This window comes from Manis javanica, chromosome 7 (genome assembly GCF_040802235.1).
Source record: "Manis javanica isolate MJ-LG chromosome 7, MJ_LKY, whole genome shotgun sequence".
NCBI classification, from domain to species: Eukaryota; Metazoa; Chordata; class Mammalia; order Pholidota; family Manidae; genus Manis; species Manis javanica.
Genome location: NC_133162.1, coordinates 67,194,321 through 67,215,327, shown reverse-complemented (window position 1 = coordinate 67,215,327; position 21,007 = coordinate 67,194,321). Strand labels below are relative to the sequence as shown.

The 21,007-nt window shown below is 39.5% G+C and overlaps 1 long non-coding RNA gene across 1 annotated transcript in view; it reads right to left on the bottom strand.

Annotated features, from left to right (window-relative positions):
• The window catches only part of LOC118969128 (uncharacterized), a 227,987-nt gene that overhangs the window by 109,488 nt on the left and 97,492 nt on the right, over positions 1-21,007 (bottom strand). The window lies entirely within an intron of this gene.

Here is a 21,007-nt window from a genome sequence, read left to right as displayed (position 1 = left end):
CCGCAGCCTTCCCATCTAGTCCTGGGATTCTGCAGACCCTTCAGCTCAGATTATCAATATGGTAAACAAATATATGGTAAAAATTCAGCAGTGTTCATCATAACTAGTGGGGAAATACCGAACACATTCCTCCTGAGGCCAGGAAGAAGATCAAGTTGCCCATTACCACCAATTCTATTCAACATCATGCTGGAATCATGCAGGGCAAGAAAAAAATTAAAGCATGAAGACTGAAAAGGAATAAACAAATCTGTAATTATCCTCAGTGATATGGTATTATATGTAGAAAATCCAAACTGCAGATGAACGACTGGAATTAGATCTTAGCAGCGATTCTAGGGTTTGTTTTCTAATTTTTCCATCAATTGAAAAGCTTCCACTGTCAGTTTATACAATTTGAAACAATTTTTATACAAGTATAACCTGCTGTGGAATAATAATCACAGACAAATACATGACAACACAGGCTGCAGGGCGAAGCGCCCTTCCTGTGTCCATCAGTGGCTCAATCCCTTGGTCCTGTATGACAAAAAGCAGCCTCCACATTCCCTGATATGGCCGCCTACTTTGGTATTTTGTGGCAGTTATTCTCTTTCCATTCAGGTTGTCCTTTATGTGGAATATTTTAAATATACATGGTAAGATGGAGTTTTCCTTAAATGATCTAAGAAATGTAATGAGATGTCTTGCCCATTATAAAATTCTACAACCTTGCAAAAGGAGTAGGGTGTCATGTTAAGGATTCAAATCTTTATTTTCAAAATTTCAGCAGAGAAACTCAAAAGCAAATGGGATGTCAAAGAGTTTGTTCAAAAAGTTGATAAAGCCCAAATATGCTATTTTAGCCACAATTTGGAAAAACATTTTGGAATGGTTTGATAAAGCAAGTGGTAAATTGAAGAACCCTGAGTTAGACTCAAATAGTGGTACCTCTTGTAATCCTTAGATTTTAAAGAGAACTGAAAAGAAATTTTGATAAAAACACTAATGGAATATTCAACAGTGATAAAAATGAACGAGAAATCAAAAAACATTATTCTAACATCAAGAAGCAAAGACTAGCAAAAATTTACTTTTAGATTATACCAAGAGAAGTAAATGATTCAGAAAAAGATAAATTTCAGATAAAATTAAGAAATGGATTCTTGGATAGCTTGGAAATGAACTTAATAAGGAAGTGAAATATCTGAGCACATTTAAAAAGATTTATACTTCTTAACAATTTGACACAAAATACTGATATCAGCTATGATATCAAAACATGATGATATGCCACTGCAACCTAGACTTCAACGACTAGTGAATGGGTCATTAATTGACAGTGTATTTAAGATTACTCATTGCCCAAGAAAACTTGAAGTACTCTAAAAGTTTTTAATTTATGTATGAAAAAATCTTGGGAGATCATTTCCCCAATTTGATAATAATCCTAAAAATGAACATGACATTACTAGTAACGAGGAATGAAACCTCAAGAAATTTTTCCAAGCCATCAATAATCAATTAAATTTCTGCCACCCATGCTAGGACTAAATTATCTTTATATTCTCTATTTGAAAGCTATGTTCCAAAATCATTGTCATATGAAGAAGTTATCAAACCAGCCCAAAAAAGGGCAGGGGTGGGGGGGCAGGGAATTGTTCCATTAATGCCAATCAGGGCTTAAATAAGTAAAAATATCTTATTTTCCTAGGTTTTGTGATTTTTTTGGTAACTGTCAACTTTTAAATTTGAAATTTGTTGCTACTCCTTTTTTCTTCCAAATGAACATAGGTGTCCATACCTCATTATGTATTTTAACTGTATTTTTTTCTTCTAATGGACTAGCCACCCTAATTTGTCAAAGCTTCAGTCCCCACACACCTAGATCACCCTTCACCCAGGTGAAGTCAAAGTTGGAGTCGTGAATACCAGGAAAGGCAGGCATGTGGTTATAATTTCTTTGAGTTTTTTTTTTTTTAACCTCGTCCCACATGTGGTTGTAATTTCTTTGAGTTTTTTTTTTAACGTCATCCCAGCTGGAAGCCACAACACCAGGTCCCAAAGTCCCCAGGGAGTGGGGCTGACTTACTTCTGCTCACCCTTATCTTGAGAGCGTGGCATTCTAGGGTCCCAGCTTTCTGGGGGATGGTCTCCTCTCAGATTCTCCAACATGGGTGGCCACTGGGCTGCTCTCTCACCCACGTAAGTTTCACTGCCACTCAAGTTTGCCAAGTTTAACAAAAGTGGAAGAGCAACAGCAAGAGACCATCCAGGGTTGCCACCATCAATGAGACTCAGACTTGTCAATCCCTTACTATCTTGTCACTCTAAGCTGCTTTTAAGATGCTTTTTCAGCATTTCTAATTGTTACAGTGCATGGTCAGTCTGAATTACCAGCAAGACATAGCCCTAGACAAAGAAACTTATGTATCCATTTTATGCCAGATTTAGAAAAGCCCTATAGCCTGTCAGACATATCCTTTCTTTTTTTGAAATTAATATTACTTAGATTACAAATAAAATACTTTGAATAATGAACCACAAATCTTTTAAGCAAATAAAATATACCTTACTAATCCTATGTCTTTTTCACATCCTTGAAGTCATAGGCTAGCTAACATCCTGAATCACACTTTTGTTTTTTTAATTCATTCTCAAGATTTTATCATAAGAGTTTTCTCACATCATTAAAAGTGCTTGATGAACATTTTAGTTGGTAGTACAATAAAAGCATATCTGCTACTCTAAATTATATAGTAATAATGTGTGCAATTCAGTTAATTAAAGAATAAGATCTGAGAATAAATGAAATATACATTATGCTTCACCTAGACTTGATATTCCATGAAATTCAACTCTGTGGGGCAGGTTCACAGCCCTAATCAAAGGCAGAAAGGTTTGTTAGGAAACATCATTCAGAGATAGCCCTTTCTCTTCCTCTCTTTCTCCCTCTTAGACACCAAGCAGCTTTGAATTAAGCTGCTTCCCAAGAGGCAGAGGAAATAGGTTTGCATTTCCTGATTAGCTGGACCAGCCAGTTCTGAGGGCAATCTGCACAGGTGGCAAAGGAGGTGACTGGAGTGACCAGGACTCAGTGTTTGCTCAAACACACTCTCTTTGAAGATCTTCTTTGAAGAAGAACTCCTGCCATGTGTTTTTAATGTAGAAATATATGTTTGGGGTTTAGGAGAGAAAACTAAGCCCATGTGTTGCCCTCTCACCACTCCCACTGCAATGAGCAAAAAGGTACAGAAGGGTATAAACTTGTTATTGCTCTGATGAAAAAAAAAACTGGAAACCATTGAGTTGACTCAAGACATTTTGATGAATTTCTACAGGCAAGAAACAGGAGAGGCATGTATCAACAGACTGCAGGGAGCTGCAGCCCAGAACACATGGACAAAGCTACAGGGACTCGTAGGCTATTCTGCTAGAAATGCTTCTGCCTCTCTAATCAGTGATCAAGATAAGTGGAGGAGTGTGAATGGCACACCTGGGACATATCCCCTGCACCCCACACAGAGAGAAACTAGTAGCAGTTAAAGCGGTCCCTGCAAGGAAGTCTAAAATCTCTTCTCTAACGAAATTACACAATCTTCTTGAAGAGAGGCAATGTTGTGGATGTGGGTATTGGTGCCATGAATAAAACCCTGTTGGTTCTCTCACTGAGGGGAGGACGAAGCCTGCCTACATGCTCCCTGAAATAAAAATAGTTGGCATCCCCACCTCGCACACAGAGAGAAATTCTAATTAGCCATTACTGCTTAACAATGTATTCCAAAATGTTGAGACTTAAAATATCAGCCATCTGATTGTATCTCGTGATTATTGGCTCAGTAATTCAGGCGGGACTCAGCTGGACAATTTTTCTGCTCCACAGGACATAGGCTGAGTTCATGAGGTGATGGGCAGAAGGATGACTGGTCTACAGGGCTCAAGATGGCTTCGCTTATGTCTGGCATATCTGGGAGGCTGGGCTCCACTGGGATTGTCCTCTGGAGCACCTACACAGAGCCTTTCCAACAAGGAGGTCTCAGAGTGGTTGGATTTCCATGTTACTCAGGGATCCCAGAGACTGCGTTCCAAGCAGCAGGAAGAGAAAACCACTAGTATCTCAAGGCCTGGGCCCAGGAACTGGCACTTCCTATCCACCATATTCTACTGGTCAAACAGTCAGAAAGCCCATCCAGATGCAAGGGAAGGGAACATACACCCCACCTCACATTTCAGGGAGGATAGGGAGACAAAAATAAACCACAAAATAGACACTTTATAAGAAAGTGACTTGCGTTTATAAAGAAAACAGTTGGAGGGGTTAGTAAGTGTCAGGAAGGTGGGAGAAATACTATTTATATAGGTGGTCATGCAAGCATCATTGTTTAGATGACTTTTGAGCAAGGTCATTAGGCCGTGAGGGGACAGCCATGTGGGTTTTGGCTCTTACTAAGTACAACAGGAAATCTTTGGAGGGCTAATATGGTCTGACTTGAATTTTAAAGAGATTCTCTTACTGGTATGGGGATAGCAACTGGAAGGGACAAGTAGGGTAGCAACTAAGAGGCTATTTTGATAATCTAATCAAGAAGTAATGGTGGCTTAGACCAGGATGATACAATAGTCAGTATATTAGGTGACCAATTCTGTAAAGACACTCTATGGATATAGACAAACCTGAAAATATCTTTTGTATTCCTGGACCCAATTCCAATGTGTGTGTGTGTGAGTGTTAGATAGAGAAAGAAAGAAAGTGGGAATGAGAAGGGGGGAGGCTTCCCCTCACCAACGGGTAATTTTAATACTATTAACCCTGGTGTAGCATCACATTCCACAGGCAAAGGGCTCAGTCCACCAATACTGCTCTCCATTCCAGATGCCAATGGCTGTTACCTGTGCTGATTCCTTGGGTCTGATTAACTTGACAGAATGGCTCACAGAACCCAGGAAACCCACTTATTCCCTGGATAACCAATTTTTATCAATGATATTACAGGATATGAATCAACAGCCAGATGAAGAGATAGATAGGGCAAGGTCCCAAACCAAGGAGTTTCCCTCCTTGTAGAGCTTGGGCCCCAGCACGGTGGCAGAGGGCAGCACTCTGGTTCACCAATGTCCAAGCTCTCTGTACCCTGTCCTTCTGGTTTTCTGGCTTTTCATTGCATAGACATGATTGATTAAATCATTGGCCATTAGTGATTGAGCCAACTCCAACCTTGCTCCCCTCCCCAGAGGTCAGGGGGTTGGACTGAAAGTTCCAGCCCTCCAATCCCCCGGCTGTTTCTCCAGGCAGCCAGCCTCATCCTTAGGTGGGGTCCAAAAGTTACCTTATTATCATAGTAAATAACACCTTTGTTGCTCTCATCACTTAGGAAATTCTAAGACTTTGAGGAATTCTGTGCCAAAAACAGGAACAAAGACCAAATATATATTTCTTATTATAAATCACAATATCAAAAAATGTTTTTAATGAATTAAATTTTTTCACATTCTGCATAACAAATTTATAGCTGTGAATTATTGGTAAGAAACCAACAGTCATATTTCTTTTTTATTGAGAGGAAAACAGATTAAAGATAGCCACGTGAGAGGTGAGACAGAGGCCTCCTCCTAAAACCACATATTAATATGAAAATATAATTAATACAACTAATCCTGAAAGAGCAATAGGAAAGAAGGTGGTGCCAGACTGTATACACCTGGAGAAAAGAAGAGACTTCATGGAACATGGTAATGTACCAAAGCTGTGACCAGGTGGGACCCAAGCCCTTTCCCCATCCCAGCTCACTGGTGGAAGGAAGAGAAACAGAGCAGGGAGGAAGTGGAGGCCTGGGACTGCTGAACACCTAAGTCTGGAGATCTGCTCTTGGAGCACAAACCTACATTGCGTGGTGCTCTGGTGATTGGCGGGCTGAAAAGCTTAGACAGGCAGAATACCTGGAGAGATTGAGATTCCAGCCGCTTGTGGAAAACAGAGATTCTTATCCAGCTGATCTGGGTGGGCAGCCTGAGAAACTTCCTGAAAGTGAAAGAGCTGCTAAAGGGGCAAGGATTGCACAGAGATTACTGCTCAGGAGAAAGGACAGGTAGACAAAATTGTCCAGGTGCCCACTGCCCAGCAGTTGGGAACTTTCATGATCTTCAGGCGCTCCATCCCCCTGGCTGGCTACACAGCTCCAAGGCCCACTGCCATGATACGTAGCCTGCTGTGCCTCCCTACCAGTCAGCCCACACCTGGCTCGCAAACTGGCAAACCCTGCCCTGGTGTCAGGCCAGCCAGAGGGAAGCCCACCTACAGCAGCTACAAATGCAAAGTATAGAGGCTTACACCTATGTGCTCAGCCCACTGGTTCTGGCAGTGGAAACATGCATAGCAACCAGGAAGCAGGAAACAGCTCTTTCCTACCCCCAGGCAGCAATACTGCTCCCCTGAGACCCCCAACATTGCTCCAGGGGCTGAGCAGCTCTGGAGAGTAGAGCTTCTGGGCACCAGAGGGTGCCACATACAAATATGAAACGTCAAAGAAATCTGGTTCAAAGCAAAATCATGCATACACCAGACAAAGCATCAAATGAAATCAATCTCATGAATCTTCCTGAAAGAGATTTCAAAATAAAAATCATAAACATGCTCATGGAGGTACAGAAAAATATTCAAGAATTTAGGAATGAATTCCAGTCTGAGATCCAATCATTATGGAACACAGTATCAGAAACAAAACATACAATGGAAGGTTTTAAAAGAAGATTAGATATGGTGGAGGAGACAATAAGTGAAATAGAAATTAGAGAAGAGGAATACGAAGAAGCTGAGGCACAGAGAGAAAAAAGGATCTCTAAAAATAAAAGCATATTGAGAGAACTGTGTGACCAATCCAAACAGAACAATTATTCTTATCATAGGAGTATCAGAAGAATAAGAGAGAGAAAAAGGATAGAAAGTGTCTTTGAGGAGGCAATTGCTGAGAAACTCTCCAATCTGGGGAAGGAGATAGTCTCTCAGGCCATGGAGGTGCACAGATCTCCCAACACAAGGGACCCAGGGAAAACAACAAGACATATAATAATTAAAATGGCAAAGATCAAGGATAAGCAGAGACTATTAAAAGCAGCCAGAGAGAGAGATAGGATCCCATACAAAGGAAAGCCCATCAGGCTATCATCAGACTTCTCAGCAGAAACCTTACAGGTCAAAAGGGAGTGGAGTGGCATGATATATTTAATGCAGTGAAGCAGAAGGGTCTAGAACCAAGAATATTTTATCCAGCAAAATTATCTTTTAAATTTGAAAGAGGGATTAAACAATTTCCAGACAAGCAAAAGCTGAGAGAATTTATCTCCCACAAACCATCTCTACAGTCTATTTTGGAGGGACTGCTACAGATAGAAGTGTTCCTAAGGTTTAATAGTTGTCACCAGAGGTAATAAAACCACACTAGAGAAAGTAGAACAGTTAATTACTAAGCAAATGCAAAATTATATCAACTACCCCCAAAGTCAGTCAAGGGAAAGACAAAGAGTACAGAATATGAATAGAGGAGGAAGAAATAGGAGGAGAAAAAAAGAACCTTTAGATTGTGTTTTTAATAGCATACTAAGTGAGTTAAGTTAAATTCTTGGATAGTAAGGAAGTTAACCTTGAACCTTTGGGAATCTAAATCCTGCAATGGCAATAAGTACATACTTATCAATAATCACCCTAAATGTGAATGGTCTGAATGCAGCAATCAAAAGACACAGAGTCACTGAATGGATAAAAAAACAAGACCCATCTATATGCTGCATACAAGAGACTCACTTTAAACGCAAAGACATACATATTTCTTTTTTATTGAGGTATAATGTAAAATGAACAAGTCTTAAGTAATCCATGTGACTAATTTCCACATATGTTTATACTGATGGAGGCACCCAGAATCCCTCCTGGCCCCCTCTCTGTTAATATTCTCCCCAGAGATAACCATTCTTCTGACCTCTATAGCTAATGATTTGCCTATTCATGCACTTCATATAAATGGAATAATATAAAATACATCCTTTTATGCCTGGCATATTTCACTTAATATTATGTCTGTAAGATTAATCCATGTTATTCACATACACAGTGGGATTCCTTTTCACTGAATATAGCATGATTTATTTATAAAGATAGAGGATAATATTTGCTGATGGTTTGAAAATGGAGTCTTAGAGAAAGATAAGAATCATTTCTAGCTTGAGTTTCTAGAAGACTTGGAATTACCATGGGAAAGGCTATAGAAGAAGCAATTTTATGTGAGTGGAGATGTGAAATAGTTCTCTTTGGGGCATGCCACATTATGAGATGCCTGTTAGACATCCAGTGGAGAGACGAAGGAGGCCATTAGATATGTAAACTTGAAGTTATGAGACAAGTCTGAGCTGAAGATATTAATTTGGCTGTTTTCAGGGTCTGTAAATGTTATCTAAGACCTTGGGACTGGATAAGATCTATGAGAGAATGAAGGTGGCTATCCAGGATGAACACTTAAAGGAGACAGGAAGGCGTGGTTGATAAGTTAGGAAAAAGAACAAAAGTCTGCCAAGAAAGTAAAGTAAGAAAGTATCTCAAGGGCTGAAGTGTGGCTGCTAATAGGCTGTAATGACTGAAACTAAAGATAGTCCTGTTTCATGGGAGAGCTGGAGAAAAAGCCTGCTTGGATTCATGTGGAAGCAACCACTGGCTTTCACCAGTAGCCATGCACTGTTCTTTAGTAACAAGAACTCTGGTTTAATTTGAAATAAAATGTACCCACCTGTCTTTTCTAACATCCCTTTAATCAAGGTTTGACCAAATATGATCAGTAGAATATATGTGGGATTTCTGGGAAGCCAACTGAAAGGGAGCTGATTCAGCCAGGGGGGACCTTTTGCCCTTCTGGATTAAGTCAAATTTTTACTATGGTAGTTCTCTGAAACAAACCAAAAAATATCTCAGTGGCTTGCAACAAACATTCTATTTCATGCTTCATGATGTAGCTGATCTGAGCTGAGCTCACTGAACTTGGCTAAGCAAGACAGCCCTACGGGCTTCACATCAGGTTCAGGGCTGCTTCAGGCTCATGCTGAAAGAAAAACACGCTGTTCGCATGGCAGGGGTGACAGCTCCAAGAAGGCCTGTAGAAATTTGCCATGCCTCTTAATGCTTCAGTTCAGAACTTGCAAAGTCCCTTCCACTCCTCAGACAAAGACTTTACATGATTGGGCCCAAAGTCAATGAAGAAAGTTATTATTCCCCACCAACTATGAATCATGACAGGAGAGTAGAGGTAATATTGATTGTGTACAATAGTAACATCTACCACACCCTCCTTTGTTCCTACTTTCTGTGTACTAAAAGTGATGTCTGGAGCACCAGCAGCCTTTGTGGGTTATATGACTTTGGAATTACCAAGCTAAGGTGGTAGTTTAGGAAGATGTGTCTCATCTGTCCATGGAGTCACCATACCTACCCTAACAAGGCTAAATCTGACCTTATTTTACGTGTAAAATACATTGCCTTCTTTTAAATTTACTTTTATGCTGTATTTTCTATTATATGCAGCTAAACCTAATACTAATGGACACAAGTGGGTCTAAGTAGGAATAGGGGGTGTATGGACAACACCTTCAAGGAATTTTCCTATACGTAAGACCAGAGAGATGAAATATTGACTATAGAGGCAAAGGAGTAAAAGGAGTTTTGTTTTTCATTTTAAGTTAGAAAGTATTACAATATGTTATAATAAGAAAAATCTAATAAAGAAAATAAAGGAATTCATAGAAGAGATAGAAAATTATTGAAAATTATCCTTGACTAAGCAAGGGGAAAGGGATCCAGTGCCAGCCTTGATAAGTGGCACTCAGAGGTGTTTTTGCTTTGACTTAATCACAGAGCAATTTCTATCCATTAATGACCTAAACTATTTGAATTCCATGAATTATTCCTGAGCATTTTCTAGGCAACTCCATATATTAACAATGATTTTTATTCATGGTTTTAATTTTGTGTAAATAATAATTGAACCTTTCCCAGGCCTTAACCCTATTCCACCCCACATTGTTTTTCATTTTGAATTGGGAAAGTTTGTACTATTTGGGATTGTATGAATGATCAAAAGATGGCCCAATAGCCTAAATTTAAAAACTAATTAAACAGCATAAATCTTCCTGTAAATAAAAATGTAATACACAGAAGCCGATAAAGCAAGAAAAATCCCATTTTTTCTAAGTCCCCCGTTAAATGGAATTTTTAAACCCACAGATGTTTAGAGGAGGTAAAAATATAATTCCTTGTTTAATGAAACTGCTATTCCAAATACATAAACCCACCCACAGCATGAATTAAAGTTTATAAAATTTTCTCTCTCTGATGTGAGTAGCATGGTGTTTTACCTGAATAGTCATTGCTTTTCTTCCCTGTTCTGCTAGATAAGATGTAGGGCTCTTTTAAGTACATATTTTTTCCAGAGGGAGCAGCTGGGGGAGAAATATCAAGAATTCCATTTGAGACCCATTAACTTTGAGATGCCTATTGAACAACCCAGTGGAGATGTTAAGTAGCAAGATGGATATACCAGTCTGCAGTTCAGGGAAGAGGTCTGAACTAGAGAGATAATTTTGGAAGTCATCAGCAATTAGTGTACTTAAAGGCATGTACCTGGATAAGATCATCTAGGGATTGAGTGCGTATAGAGAAAAAAAGCGTCTTTAGGCTGAGGCCCAGGGCACAACAATTAGAGGTCAGGTAAAAAGTTTAGATGAAAAGCAATCCACAAAATACACTGAGAAGGAACAGCTGGTGAGGTGGGAAGAAAACAGGAAGAGTAGGATCCTGACAGCGAAGACAAGGAAGTGTCTAAAAGGACATTTATCTGTTTTGACTAATAAGGTAGAAATGGAGAAGTGACACTGGATTGTGCAAATGATGTTGGCAGTCATTAGCGATCTTGATAAGAGGGTTTAGAAGGGTGGGAAGGATCTCCTGTTTGGAGTAGGTTCAAGAAAGAAATGAAGAGATATTAGAACAGGAATAGACAGCTCTTTCTGGAGTTTTGCTGCAAATAGGAAGAGAAGGCAATTGGGTGATGAGATCAAGGAAGTTTCTTTGTTGGTTACTTGGTTGGTTGCTTGGTTTTTTAAGTTGAGAGAAATAACAGCATGTTTGCTGCACTTATGGGAATGACCCAGAAGAGAGGGAAAGCAGCTGATGCAGGAGAGAGATGGGAAACCAACTGCAGGCATGTTAAAGAGGACCAGGATGGGACGTGTTGCACAAAAAGAGCCCTGGCTTTAGCCAAGACTACTGACAGTTCATTCAGAATGACCCCAAAAATGTTAGACTACATAGACACCAATGCAATGATGGTAGGAATTTGTGGAAGCTCTTTCTAATTCACTTTTTTTGGTATCATCAGCTAAGTGAGGATGGGAAGAAGAAAAGAGAGGAGGGTAGGAAAGTAAGATATCCATCTAAGGTAGTACCAAAGAAAATTAACCTGTAAAATATGCTGTCATCCCCTAGCTTTAAAGGTTCACTGGAGGTTATCAATCATCAGTGTAAAAGGGAGAGTAGTCGGGATAGTTGTATGATCCACTACAACCATCTTCACCTGTGGATCCACCCTGAGAGCAGTTCCATCAGTGGTCTTACCAAGCAATATGACAAACTAAAAGGGGTCAAGAGAGTTGAGGGCATATGCAAGGAGATGATTAAAAGGACTGACCAGAAAATTTAAGCTTAGGTCACAGGGGAGAGGAAGACAGGAAGTGATGGAGAATGTAAAGATGGCAGCATCTATAGATTGAAGGTCCAAGGGGAGACTAAAATGATTGATGTCAGGTACTAAATGGGATAAACAAGAAAGATGGCAGAGTTGTAGCATCCTTAGAATTGACATTTTAGAGGAGATAGAATTCCAGGACAAGATCAAGGGTAGCTATGAAAGTGAGGGCTGAGGTAGGGAAAAGGACAAGATCACTAACAGAGAAGTTAAGGAATCATGAGGCCAGAGAACTGGTGAAATCATTCAAATGTATATTTAAATCACAAAGAATTACAAAAGGAGGATGTTGAAGAGGACCGTGAACCAGAAGCGAGGTGCTTCTCTGGAGATCCCTGCTCAGCCACACATGGCTGCGACGAGGGTGAGCACTGCCTGGAGCTCCTGGTCTAATGGCATGAGATGCAAAGCTTGGGCTTTCATGCAGGAAGCAGGAAGAATGGCAGGAAGCACTGTGAGCAGCAGGAAGTACACTCTTCCCCACCTGTAGAGGTGCGAGGAGCGTGGCAGAGGAAAAAGCCACCCTTGGGAGGGCTGCAGGGGAAGCAGCATGCTGGTGTGAAGGCTAGGCTTCAGTTTTAACAGGAGCACTTCGGTCATTGCACTGAGAGTGGATTGAAGGGGGATAAAATTTGGGAGTAGAAAGGTAAGTTAGAGGACTATTGCAAAAATGTAGGCAAAACATGGTGGAAGGCTAATCCGAGGAAGACAGCAATAAAGGTAGTAAGAAATGGTCAGATTCTGAATACTTTAAATATATCATCTCTAACTGTACCATTGGTTGTAAGGAGCCCCACTTTTCCTGTGTATCACTAAGAAAGAAAATAATGCTACCAATTAAGCAGTCATGTGATTTTTTACTTTTTTACCATTTCAAATTTAAGATGCACCCAAATTTCAGAGATGTCAAAATATTAAAATGTCCATCTGAGAGTTGATGAAATACAGCATGTTGGTTGAATATACTACCATACTGAGGAAGAAACTTTTTTCCCAAAATTGAGAATTAAGCAAACTGAATGTTCAGCATCTTAGAAGACTTGATAGAGAAATTCCATGACAGCTGCTGGAGGAAAAGCAAAACTTTACTCCTGTTAGCTGACCTTCACTTGGCGCATTTTGCCACCCGTTTACTAACTGGCTCCTGTCAGAGAGTTACTCTATGTTGCTTCGTATGTGTCATTAATAGCCACAGATCAATTTACTTATCATTTGTGTCTCCATAGATGACTTGCTATTTCCAGTTAATGGTTCATGTCTGCTCACTGTGAGAAGATGGCTCGGAATCATCCATGTTACAAATTTATTACTGTCACTGATGACTATTATTTTATGGCCACAGGATAAAACCACAAAACATCAGCTTTTGCCATGTTGGAAGCCTTCTCTGTGAGCCCCTTTTATCTTATATTATATCAAACTGGCACATTTTCCTCAGGGGTTCATCATCATGATTGCACATCAGAAAAAACTTGGGGTATTTTTCAAATATACTCATTCCTGGAGCCATCCCAGAATAACTAGTATAGAATCACTGGAGGTGAGCTCAATGCTTCCATAATTTTGAAAACTACCCAGGTGACTCATATATCCAACCACCACTGAGGGCCGAGGGTGCTTGACAGTTTCCTCATTAACAAGTAATAAACTTTGATGAACTCAGATCAGTGTGTATAAGAGATACTGCTTTCAAATCAATCCTGAGAAGGAAGAATAAAGCTAGGGGGATCTTGCTCCCCAACTCAAGCTCTACTAAAAAGTCACAGTAATCAAGACAGTTTGGTACTGGCACAAGAACAGAGCCATAGACCAATGGAACAGAATAGAGAGCCCAGATATAAAACCAAGCATATATGGTCAATTAATATATGATAGAGGAGCCATGGATATACAATGGGGAAATGACAGCCTCTTCATCAACTGGTGTTGGCAAAACTGGCTACATGAAAGAGAATGAAACGATTATTTTCTAACCCCATACACAAAAGTAAACTTGAAATGGATCAAAGACCTGACAATAACTCATGAAACCATAAAACTCTTAGAAGAAAACATAGGCAAAAGTCCCTTGAATATAAACATGAGCAAGTTTTTCCTGAACGCTTCACCTCGCACAAGGGAAACAAAATAAAAAATGAACAAATGGGACTATACCAAGCTAAACAGCTTCTGTACAGCAAAGGACACCATCAGTAGAACAAAAAGACATCCTACAGTATTGGAGAATATATTTGTAGATGACATATCTGATAAGTGGTTAACATCCAAAATATATAAAGAACTCATATGCCTCAACACCCAAAAAATCCAATCACCCTAATATGAACAGACACTTCTCCAAAGAAGAAATTCAGATGGCCAACAGGCACATGAAAAGATGCTCCAAATGGCTAACTATTGGGAAAATGCAAATTAAAACCACAATGAGATATCAATTCACACCAGTTAGGATGGCCACCATCAAAAAGACTAAGAACAACAAATGCTGGTGAGGACATGGAGAAAGGGGAACCCTCCTACACTGCTGGTGGGCATGTAAGCTAGTTCAGCCATTGTGGAAAGCAATATGGAGGTTCCTCAAAAAACTAAAAATTGAAAGACCATTTGACCCAGGAATTGCCCTCGTAGGAATTTACCCAAAGAAAACAACTTCTCAGATTCAAAAAGACATATGCACCCCTATGTTTATTGTAGCACTATTTATAATAGCCAAGATATGGAAGCAACCTAAGTGTCCATCAGTAGATGAATGGATAAAGAAGATGTGGTACATACACACAATGGAATACTATTCAGGCATAGGAAAGAAACAAATCCTACCATTTGCAACAACATGGATGGAGACAGAGGGTATTATGCTAAATGAAATAAGCCAGGCAGAAAAAGACAAGAATGAAATGATTTCCCTCATTTGCGGAGTATAACAGCAAAGCACAACTGAAGGAACAAAATAGCAGCAGACTCACAAACTCCAAGAAGGGACTATCAGTTACCAAAGGGGAGGGGTGGGGGAGGGTGGGTTGGGAGGGAGGGAGATAGGAATTGAGGGTTATTATGATTAGTACACATCTTGTGGGGGGGATCATGGAGAAGAAACAGTGTAGCACAGAGAAGATAAGTAGTGACTCTATGGCATCTTACTGCCCTGATGGACAGTGACCGCAATGGGGTATGGGGCAGGACTTGATAATATGGGTAAATGTAGTAACCACATTGTTTTTCATGTGAAACCTACATAAGAGTATATATCAATAATACCTTAATAAAAAAATTGTATAAAGAAAAGAGATACTGCTTTAATGGTATAAGCATAGAATGGTAGTTAGCAGGCATCAGGAATAAATATGAAATGACATGGAAAGCTACAGTGTATCACTAGTGAAAAATAAATCTGCAGAATATTATCTTAATTGTAATAAGTTGTATTTGTTTTTTTGTGAGTGTACACATGTCGAATAGCCACAAATCAATTTACCTATCATTTTCTTTTGAATGTACTGTTATTTCCAGTGAATGGTTCATATCTGACCATTAAGAAAAGATGATTCTGAATCATCAGTGATGCACCTTTGACCCTATCATGATGAATATGACCTACATGTGACCTGGGAATATGAATATAACCCTGCCCTGAAGACTATGACATACACACATATTTGCACATATGCACAGAGGTACATATATTTCTATACACACATATGATATATATACACACACATATAATGATGGGGAATGGAGAAAATATTGAAATTTTGTGTTCAAGATTACAGATTTTAATTTTCTCCTTTCTTTACATTTTCTATATGTACATGTATTTACTTTATAATAGAAATTCATTCAGAAACAGCAGTAACATTTATTCATTGGAGAATATTTGAAAAATTCAGGAGAGCATAAGTGGAAAAATTAAAATGGCTCTGATTCCACCAACCAGAAAAACCCACTTTGGACATTTTGGTTCATTCTTTCCAGTTTTTTTTTCTGTTTGTGAGTATGTGTGTATATACAAAGCTATGCTTACACTGAAAATCAGGTTTTTAGCCTTTTTTCTCTGAATAACAGGGTTTATTACCATATCATTAAGTATTCTCACAAAACACTTATTTTTAATGAATTACATAGTATTATACAGTGTGAATGTATCATAATTTATTTGACCAAACTTTCATTGTTTAATTTTTTGGTTGTTCCCAATATTTTGCCTAAATATAACACAGTCATATACAATGAAAATCTCTGTGCTAAGTTTTGGTGTGCATTTGTTTGAGTTCCTAGAACTGGACTCTCTGGGCTAAACACTTAAGTCCTTTGATTGCTTGCCTTTTTGAGAGTTTTAGACCTTTCACACCAACAGAAAAGATGACTGTTCCACTACACTCTTAACACTGGTGTTATATTTTTACATATTCATGGGACCTGTATTTAGCTTAAATAAGTAAAACAAACATTGAGAAATTTTGGATAACAAAGCCCAAGGCAAAATCAAAGGTCACCTATAAGCAATTCAAAGTTTTTTTACTGGTAATCCAAGTGTCAGCCTTCTGGGTCTTTTTGTATGCTGAAAGAAAAGTATTATACTGACATTAAATTTCCTGAGGGTGATATTTGTATTATGGTAATCAAGGCAAATGCCCTTAGTCCTAGGAGATACATACTGAAGAATTTAGCAGTGAAGTGTCATTACTAACTCTCAAATAACTCTCTAATCATTCACGAATAAACATTCACACACATACATATTTATAGAAAGAGAAAGAAATAAAGCAAAAGTTGCAAAATGTTGACAACTGGTAAATCCAAATGAAAGTTATACAGATGTTCATTGTACAATTCTTGCCACTTTTCAGGGGTTGATGTTTTTCCAAATGCAAAGTTAATGGGAAAAAATCAGTCTCCTTCTTCTCTAGCCAGCCCTCCATCTCCCTACCCACCCCCCTCATATTTAGAAATGATTACGTAAAGTCCTCCTCCCTTCTCTCCATGAGCAATGCCATGACCCAAGAGGCCAAGAAATTCCCATTTCTTTACTATTAGCATATGTGCTGGGGTTCCCAGGAGGGCTTATTTTAACACTGAAGCCTTTCAAAAGACCTTATGGTGAGGTGGCTGAATCCTTCAGCTGGTGGATTGCTGAATTTGGAATTTGTGTAAAGGGCAACCTTTGTGCCTGGGTTCAGGCATTAGCTACAAATACTAGGCAACGGAGCAATCCCAATGAACATCTTCAGTGGCTTACAAACGCCCGTAACATGAAAGACTAAAATCCTTAATGAGACCTCTCCCACTGCTGACACCTCCAGACACCTCTTAGGGAAGCATCACGTGTCATATGCACTTCCGCCTCTGGATATTCTCTGTGTGCCCCTAAAGCTCCCAACCCTTCTTCAATTAGTTAATGCCAATAATCCTTCATACCTCATCTCAAGCATCCTTCTCTGAAGGAAGCTCTTCACAGCCCACAGGATGAAATCAGGCTCCCCTATTACACACTTACCTATAGTATCCTATGGCAGAGATAAGCCATATGCCACAGTGTGATGATCAGAGCTGGCAGAGCGCATGGCTACTTCCAGATCTGAAAACCACCCAGTTTCGTTAAAATAAAGTAACTGAGAAGTTGAATGGTTCTGGAAAGTGGGTTTTAAGTAGTGTTACAACATGGTCAGATATGTTTGTTTGTTTGTTTTTATCACTGTAGCTTCAGGGAAGTGGAGAATGGAAAGAGGGAAAAAAATATATGCACCAAGAATTCGGAACTTTTTCTTTTCCTTCAGAGATCCGGCACAATTTGTAATTATGGATTTGCTTGTGCATTGGTTCAATGGCTGTCCTATTCAGATTATAAACTGCAAGAGAATAGGGAATACAGGTATTTTGTTTATTGCTGTATCTGTTCTGTTTCGGACACTTGAAATGTTCAGTAAGTATTTGTTGAATAAATAAATGAATGAAAGATTTAAGAAAGAACTATTGGTCATGGTGCCATTTCCAGGAGCTGTACTTTGCAGAAAAATGAGCTTTAAATGTCTTGGAGGTAGAGTTCCTAATTTGGGAGCAGGGGTGACATTTCCTTCTCAACTTCCCATGAGATGTATGGGCTGATGCAGTTAGCTAGACCTTCTTCTGACCAGGGAGAAGTTGCCCTATTCTCCACTGAAAGAACAAATGGACAGTGAGGACTGAGGAATCCAGGCTGTCTAGCTAGGCCTTCAGCCAGACAACCAGCAGAGTTTGGGAGGCTGGAGAGCAGCAATACCTTAGTGAACAATACTGTGTGTTTCTGTCTTGAGTGTCCTCTGCACGGCTCTCTCCAGAATTTGAACAAGGGCAGGTGGCACTTGAGAACTTGTGCACGCAAAGCAGGCGGCACTGAGAGGTGTGAGCTGCAGTTATGAGTATTTCACCGTAGCATTACTGCTGGTTTCTGAGATAATTTGGCAAAGTGAGGTGAGTTAATGAGATTAATTTATGAGAAATTAACTTAGGTAATCACATGCATTCATTTCCAAGGCAAGAATGTCTAAATAGCAAGAACAGCACCATCTATGGTCATCAGCACCCATGAAAAGCATCTCATGTGGTCCTCAGCACCCAGGAAGTTCAGCAAAGGTACTTGGGAAAAAAAGGAAGACCTTTTGTTGGTGCTACAAACTGGTGGATAGAAACATTTTTGCTGCCCCAAATTTCCCCTCATTAACCTCTTTCTCAGCCATGGACAGATTGACTGGCATCTTGAGGAATGCAGGCCATAAATTTGTTATCGGTTATGTTATTAATCAGGAATTTTCTGCTCTCATGACAGCTGAGACTGTAGCTGTGGAAAAAATGCCAAACTAGATAGGACTTGGATTTCAAAGCAAAGAGGTATGATTAAGAATAGAAAGGCATACAAAGGGAAAAGTAGAAAGAAAGAAAGAAATAGACAAAAATGGAACAAAATGGATTTCTTAAGAAAGTCCTAGAGATTCAGGGTGAACTCATTATGAATGTTTAAATTGTGCTGACACATAAACTCTTCAAGAGAAGGCATCCAGTTAGATTGAGGATTTTCTTCCTTGATATGGGAATTTTAGTTTAACACTGACATCTCAACGGGAAACTTGTGGTTGAGTTTTAAGTTCACAGATGGTGGAGTGTGGAAAACTGTCACAAATTTACCAACATTGACAAACTGAAAATCTCCAGTCTTGTTCTCTACTGCAGTTTCTCTGCCCTCTGTCTTCTCTCATGACATTAAATCTCTGCCAGTGTTTGCAAACAAAATGTGAATCTGAGTATCAAGATACACTGACTCTGGAGCCAGTACTTTTCCTTGGTTATGTGACAGCAGTGGTCAAACTGTTGCATGCTACATACTCAAGTCTGTCTGAGAATGTGTCATTTGTTTGTTTCATTATTTCACAGTCACTTCCATAAAATGATACATTTTCAACACTAAATACCATGCAATTGACTGGTCACACCATATCCTTTTATTACTTATGCCTCTTACGAAGTTTAGAAGGAAAATCTTACAAGATTTAGGATTTAAGCAACCCAGCTTTGGAGATGCTAAGGGAATGTGGAGGGAAAGATGCCCCAGAATACAGTTCCTGAAGAGACCCATCCACTTACCAAGTCACCACTGAAATCTGACTGAGACTAAGGAGAAAAAGAAGTCAAGGGTGAGATATTTTAGTAAACATTTGGGAACTCAACTGGTCTTTCTGAGGAAACAAGAAACCACCATGGGAAAGGGGTATTTGTAATATTTAATTTTATAAAGTGGAGTCAAATGTGGAGCATTTTATGTCTCTAGCAAGGTGGTCCTTGGGTTATGCTGTCATCTGGGTCATAATATAAATCTGTCAGCTGAATTTATTTGGACAACATACTGAGAGTCCTTTAAATTTGGGAAATAGAATAGGGAATGATTTCTTGGCTTCTATACAAAGTGGCATTGAAGCAAAATTTATTTAACCATTGTTTTCTGTATATTTCAGAAGCTTTTGATAGCAAATTCCAAGAAAAGGCCTTGAAAGCCTCCATCGCCACATTGGTTTCAGGTAGTTGTAGAAAAAGACACAAGGTTTGAAAAGTATTATAATGAAAGTTCACAGTGGTGGAAATTTCTGACATTCTTCCAATTTGTATCTTGAAAGGAATTATATCTCCAGCTCCCACTGTTGAGTCTACTCAGTGAACAAGAATATCTACAAAATCTACCTGCACAGTCTAGCATCACCAAGAATTCACTCTTTATCTATCTTCCCTGCTCTCCCTGCTCCACCAGGGGGGGAGCTTGTGATATGGGCCAAGAAAAAAGATATTCTGCTCTTGAATTTTCTTGCAAGCTTTTGGGTCTCATCTTGTTAGGAAGGAGGAACCTCATTAAGAGAGACCCACAGCAGCACAAAGGGGGAGGCAAAGGGGTCAAGCCAAGTTTACCAGGGTAGGAAGTTACATAGGTGCATAGGGCTTCACCACTTAATGAAGAGCATTGTCATGTGAATGCATGTATATTGTGTGTTCTCTTTTGAAATCCTGTAATACGATATAATCTGTTTAATTAAGCAATATATTTGCCTTCTAATGGAAGGTAAATGTGACAAAAGAGAGGGTTTAAAGTTTCTGTGTCCACCAGGGTTTGATTAGGGAAGCAGAACCACTATGTGTGATAGCAAATAAGGGATTTAGTACAGGAATCAGACTAGGTCCAGGAGGGGATGGCTTCAGCTCAGATAGAGGACATTAACAAGGACCCTGAACAACAGTTTGTGGAGAAGTCTATGGAAGACTGTTGCCTCTGGGTCTGGTGATAGGCACAAAGTCCCTATTGGTCAGCAGGATCAGCACTTGGGAAGAAAACTAGAAACAAAACAGCAAATAAAAAAGACAATGAAACTCCTAAGGACAACCTGGAAACTGTGAAGACAGACTGGAACATGCACCTGTCTTTTTTGCCTTTAATCTCAATAGTGTAAAGGACCTGCAGAGGAAGGGGACCCTCTTGGCCACACAGCTGCATAGGAGTCTCATTCAGAATTCAGAGAAGCTTAAAAAAAGCTCTGGTTAGACCGAGAGGAGCTACAGGCCAGGCCATTGCCCCAGGCTAACATTACGAGCAAGCCAGTGACTTGTGCAAGCTTCGGTGGTACCAGTGCCCTACCTATAGAGCATAAGGACTCCTTCACCTCCCATTTAAAAATTTCACACAAATTGCTCTTGTGGTCAACCCTAACCTGCAACCACAGAGGGAAGGGAATTCT